The following is a 6328-nucleotide window of genomic DNA, read 5'->3' on the forward strand; positions in this document are numbered from 1 at the left end:
GAAGAGAAGAGAAGAGAAGAGAAGAGAAGAGAAGAGAAGAGAAGAGAGAAAGGCTTGCCTTGAAAGGCAACTGGCTTTGCTCTGTTGAAAGGGGAGACTGAGTCTGAAGTCTTGGCCTACAGCTCCAAGACCCAAGAAGGTGATGGCCAGGGCAGAATCACAGACCTGTCTCAGAAATGTCTACTGCCTGGAGGACAGGAGGAAGATGGAGAAGGGAGGTCCACCTTTTTGAGGTACTATCTGGGGTGTGCTTGTCAAGGTAGCATGGCCCCTGATAGGTCTTTTCATAGTACATGCCTTATTCTAGAAATACCTGGGGGCATTCCCAAACACCTAAGTGCCTACATATTTGACCAAAGTTGTTACCATTATTCCACACACTGACTTCTCCTCCCAGGCAACCTACTGTGACACCCTCATCCTGTAGGATGCAATTGGCCCTTGCCCTGTCCTGCAGTCCTGACTTCAGTCTTAGCCTAACCACCCCGATTCCTCATAGGGTCCATCCCCCAGTTCAAGTCCCATATCTGTCAATGGTTAGGCCCATGGAGGTGGCTGTTTAAAATGACTACTTGAGTCATTTTGTTGCCGGGACAGCCCCAACACCAGTCACTCCTCTGCAGCACCCTTGTCCTTGCTGCTCCCAGGTCAAGCTGGCCAGTGATGGTAAATTGAGGTCATACAGACAACACTGAAGACAGACTGTCCACACCAACAGAAGTACACGTGTGGGAGCTAAGCTATGTGCTAAGAGCATTCAGCATTCTGTGACTAACAAGGGTCTTGGCTCAGAGGGCTGGTAATGCAGATTATTCCAAACTATGGGAAATATGTAAAGGAACAGCTAAGGGGTGCTGAACGTATGAGGGGATTTTATTTATAGATCAGCTGTTTCAGGAAAATGTACTGTCTTTGCTTCTCCTATCATGGCACGGCAAAGATATAATTAGGACTTCTTTGTAGTAAGTTTTCATTAGCCCAAGATAGAAGTGTGGAAACAAGGCTTACATTGTTGTACCTTGAGCACATCATGATCTCCTGTTATTGCTTATCCAACAAAATATTTTGTTCAGAGCTACTGGATGCCTTCCAGAGCATGGGGCTCTTGGTTTGCCTGAACTGGTGAGAGGCAAATGCAAAGATCTGAGCGAATGTCTGCGTTCTCGCTTTGGAATGGGCTTTGTACCTCTAATAAAAAGTAAAGCTCACTGTTTTCTTGCTCATTTTGAGTTTTGCCCAGAAAGAAAGACACCTGAGCACCCAACTTAGTACCTAGCATGGCATGTTGCTCTGGTGCTGGGAAAATGACTGGACAGAAATTGCACTTATCCCATATCTTGCTTTGAAAAATGTCGTAGCTCAACCCCTCTCAAACTATGGACCTCGAAGGGATTGATTTTGTTCAACCTCTTTCCCACAGAAGATGATCCCTAACTCTAGGTACCAGCAGCCCAGAGTCTCCTAACTCTAAGGAAGAACAGACTACTTCCCTCCTGTTTCCTCTCTCAGGCAGAAAGATACTGAGGCGACCATCTTTGTCCCTGCAGAGACTCTGTCTTCCCATGGCTGTTTCTCAGCCCAGCACTCTGTGTGCATCAAGATCATTCACAACCTTTCAGATGCCTCTTTCACCCAGGTCCTCCAAAGGCTAAACTAGCTGTCTGGGCAACCAAACGACAACCCCTAAACTTCTGTCTCTTATAGTCTGGGGGGGGGGGGGTTCAGTTCACTCTGCAAGCCTGAGTCACCAGCCCATCTTGTCAATGTCCTCTGTCACACTCCTCACAAGAAAAAATATACAGACTAGAGCTAGAGAATCAGTAGGCAAAGCCATGGGGCCTATGCTCAAATGTGGGGCAACAGTAGTGCCCATCTCATGAGCTCCTGGAGGGTAAAGGTCATTCCCTCAGTTATCTAACCCTGTCACCCCTCACATTCATGTGTTCTCAATATGACCTGCATTTCGTCAGACACAGAGTTTTGGGCAAATCAGGTACCTCACTCACCCAGGCCATGTAGTCTGGTGGGCCTGGATGGAGGAGAGGTGCATACACACAAGCCATAGTCAGAGTCAGAGCTGACGTTCCAGCACAGTAGGATATAGTAGAGGTGTTCTTGGACTGGGCCTCTGGATGACATTCCCACTACCCTGACGCACCAGCAGCTTGTTGAACATGAGAGAAGTGATGGTTGCCTTGGACCACTGCAACCATGAGGTCACCACCTTGTATAGAGACAGCTACTGTCTGGGAAGATGATAACTCTAGCAGCGAGTTTCATGGATGTGATCGACTCAAGGGAGAGCACCAAAGTGAACAATGTGCCCTGCATCTCACAGTGAGACTACCTCGTGTACACTCCTAGCAAAGCTGTGGAATTCTCTGGATCTTATTATTTTTCACTAAGATATGAAGTTCTAACAAGATGATCTTAACATTCCTACAGCTCAATTCTGGGATGCAATGGAGTCCTGTTAACTCCATCCCATGGAAATGGCGAACATCAGGTCAGCTACTGTCTTGGCAACGCTGCCTCCCCAGTCAGCAGCTTTTTCCTTTTCAAGGTGTTAACCTTTGACTACAGTAGCCTGAGACAACAACAGTTTTTCTCCTCTCACGTTCCACCCTGGATAATGGCTACCCAAAGGCCTCATATTTCTATAAAGTTGATGAATTGATGGTGTTGGGAAGGTCAGCCAGAGGCCCATCACAAGAACATTTCACTATATCTTGTCATGCAAGGCCTTCAGCTCTGATCCCTTACTATGGTGGTGTACAAGTCTGTCACTTTTGGTGAGTCTTGTGATGTTTGGGCAAATTAGTAAACCTAAGGGATGGTCAGGGAGCTGCCACATGTGTGTCCAGATGTGGATATGTGGGCAGATATCTGGATGGCCCCATCACACTTCTGTGAAAATGTGAACAGACAATGGGACAAGTAGGCCCTTCAGTGGGTGGTTAGAGTTAGATGAAGTCAGGGTAGTGGTGTGAGCAGCTGGCTTCATTATGAAGATTCCTGGGGTAGCAAGTGTACTCTGTGTCTCCTTGTGCTGCCCTGTGACAACACAGAATTCAGAGTTTCCATGGTTTGTAAAAAGTCAGCCTAATCAGGTCTTAAACCTCTAGATTATGACCAAAATTAACCCCTATTCCTTATAATTGACCTAGTTTCTGATATTCACTCAGTCACAGCAACAGATGTGGATGAAGACACATGAGGCCACTTACAATTGGTGTCTGCAGTTGGAGCCACCATGCTGGGACAGAGTCTTTGACCTGGGGGTTTGAGCTGTCTTGTGAAAGTTGGTATGGATGTTGGACAGATGTGTAAAACCCCCAGTTGTGGGTCAGAAAGGTGTGATTATAATTGGGTCCAGTGACCCCTGTTCTACAAGGCAGAACTTTAGGAGGCCAGTCGTCATGGCCTCTCCAGCCCACACGTGTGGCAAGATCTAGAGAGCACAGAGTCCTCTGAGTCCACACAGCCATCTTGAGGTTAGACCAGAATTACTAACTGAAAGGACACATCCAATGGCACATGGGTCCGGTTTTTCTCATGGTCTCCTCGGTCTGCAGTGAATCCTGCTCCCAGCACCAAGCTAGTGCTCTTCCACACTGAGGCTCCTTTTCTATGGACAGGACACAGAACAGTAAGCCACTTATGAGAAACTGGTGTAGTTAGAGACGCTGAACACTAGAGAAGTTAAACAGGAAAGAAACCTAGAGTGGGGGAGGGGCCTGGGGCTGCTGCTGGAACAATGGCTGCAAAGAGGAGCCCAGTGAGTTCCTAGAAGAATATTTCAGACCCAAGAGAATGGTATCTAAGAATGTTCCAAAGGGTACAAAAGATGCCGGGTGGGGGCATAAGAAGGGAGGACTAGGGTCAGCAGGGATCACTTACCTACAGTCTCTTTGGTCAACCAAAAAAATCTGACTTTTGGTTCTCACAGATATGAGGATCCCAATGAAACATGCTGATGTAAGCTTCCCTAGTCCTGAAACCCTTCCTTACTTGGCCCGGTTAGCCTTGAGGGATGGTGTCCAGAGACAGGTCTCAGTAGTAGCTTTGGAAACCTTAGCTGATCTGCTTTAGGGCACAAACATATTTACTGTCCAGATTTTACAGAATTGAGGTCTTGTCAAACGAATTCCAGATATGATTTTCAAGATATAAAATAATTCCTGAATGACTCTTTCCTTGATGGATATTTGAAACCATCCACCACCCTGAATAGAAACATTGACGGAGCCATCAACACAAGGATGTGCCAATGGACCAGGAAGTGTGGACAGTTGTGAATCTCACTAGAAGCCCTCCTGCAAGGCGAATAACATGATTCTGCTACCGTAGCCAGACCCAGAGCATTCGGTTTTCTCTGTGACGTGGACACTAGGTCGATGTGAATTTCCCTGAGAAATCTCCTGCCAGTGTTTGTGCTCTGTTTATGCTTTGACTGGATGTATTTAAGGGCTTACCGTTGGATGCTGAGCTGTGATAGGCCACCTAGGACGTACTAACATTCTATTTGTTACCCTTCCTGTTTCTCAACACAGCAGTGTAATACACCAGGGCCCATCTTCACTGGGTGAGATTCTGGGGTTTTTATGAGAGTAGCACAGCTCCTTTCTGGGTTCATCTTGAGAGAAGCTGGGCTGAAAAATCAGCATTCCAGTGACTTGGGGTGTAATGTACAGGACAGACATTTCCAGATATCACCATCACCATTTTATGCCACCAGAAGTGAACACCCAACTCCCTGGTCATTGTACTGTGTTCACTCTCAGCTGTGCTGGTTTCAGCTTCTCCTGATGTGTCTCTGCTCAACTGTAGGCTCCTCAGTGTTTCTCGGTTTCCCTGGTGTCTTCTAACCTGTATCATTACAGAGTCAGTGCGTCCTGCAGTCCAGGCCTCATGGCCCATGTCTGTGACTCTTATGTGTGTCTTCTGGGCACAATCTTGAGCCAGAAGCCACAAGCCTCTCATGTTCTCATCACTCACAGAATTTCTCCATGAAGTCCATCTCCTCTCCTCCTGCTCCCCTGGAGCATTTTTGTCACACTCTTCTCAGATGTCATCCTGCTCTCTGTCCACTCAAGCCTAACTCAGCTTCTGCATGTCACCTGGCTGTCTTTGTGATACATGAGACCTGCCTTGAGAAGCTTAACACGTTTGTCCCAGTAATAAAGTCTCTATGCAAGATGGTGACACATCTTATTTTTCTTAAAAAGCAATTTCTACATCTCTAGTCTACAACTGCAAAGCACAGCCCCTGGGTTCCAGTGGGCAGTGAAGGTCTTGTTGTATCTCATTAATGACAATTAGTAAGTAAATTCTTGTGGGATTTGACTTTGTGACCGCAACTTCCTTGAAGACATTGAATGCAGTACAATTCTAGGTCCACTTCCTAAAGAGTACATTTTGGTGTCTTCAGCTTTCCTTCTTGTGACACCTAAAAGCTCCAGCCCTCACTACCCAAGCATATCTCAGCTTTTGTCTTAGCTCTGTAGACTGGTGACTGAAGACGCTGGCCAGTGTGCAATTACTGCCGCATTGTGAAAGTCTTCTGAATGTGTGGTCATGGAGTTCTACTGTCACTGATGAGAGTAATCAAAGGAATCTATCAGATAAAATTATCTTTTCAAATGTACCTTAGTTCTGAGTTTTCACTGTTGCATACGAGGCAGGAGCCAAGAGAGAAGCATCATGGCTCAAGTAAGGCTGGATGTCCCAGTGTGGTCCATGAGAGATCTGTGCCATGCTGCACATTAAATTCTCCATTCCCACTGCCTTTATGTCCCAATAGCAATACCATAGGATACACCTTGTGGGGTCAGGGAAAGAATGTTGGGCACTAATTAGTAATTTTCTCTCTGCAGTCTCAGACACCTTAGACCGCACCCTAAAATGTAGTGAGACCTCTCTCCCTGAACTCTGTTTCTTCACTGCATTAATTGTTATCTATAAAGTTTTAATACTGATAGTATCTGCCACTTGAGATTTTGGAAAGTTAAATGAAATAAAAATGTCTGGTGTAACACCTTTAAATGGATGTCATATAGTTAAACAGTTTAATCCAGTGAGTAGCCTGTGAACGGTGCTGATTTGGAATTTGGTAACAATGGTGATGACGGTAATGATGATAGTGATGCTATTGGTAATATGGCAATTGTGTTAGTGACAATGGTAACGATGGTGATGCTGTTAGTAATGGTGACAATAATATTGAAAGTAATGGTGGCATGATGTTGATGGTGGTAACAGTGATGGCAATGATGGTAACAACAATGATGTTGATGGTGACAATGATGGTGATGATGGTGACAATGAT

The 6328-nt window shown here is 45.8% G+C and overlaps 1 protein-coding gene across 1 annotated transcript in view; it reads right to left on the reverse strand.

The window, feature by feature from the left end:
• The window catches only part of Tcerg1l (transcription elongation regulator 1 like), a 186997-nt gene that overhangs the window by 21901 nt on the left and 158768 nt on the right, over window positions 1–6328 (reverse strand). The window lies entirely within an intron of this gene.

This window comes from Grammomys surdaster, unplaced genomic scaffold (assembly GCF_004785775.1).
Source record: "Grammomys surdaster isolate TR1022 unplaced genomic scaffold, NIH_TR_1.0 125612, whole genome shotgun sequence".
NCBI lineage: Eukaryota > Metazoa > Chordata > Mammalia > Rodentia > Muridae > Grammomys > Grammomys surdaster.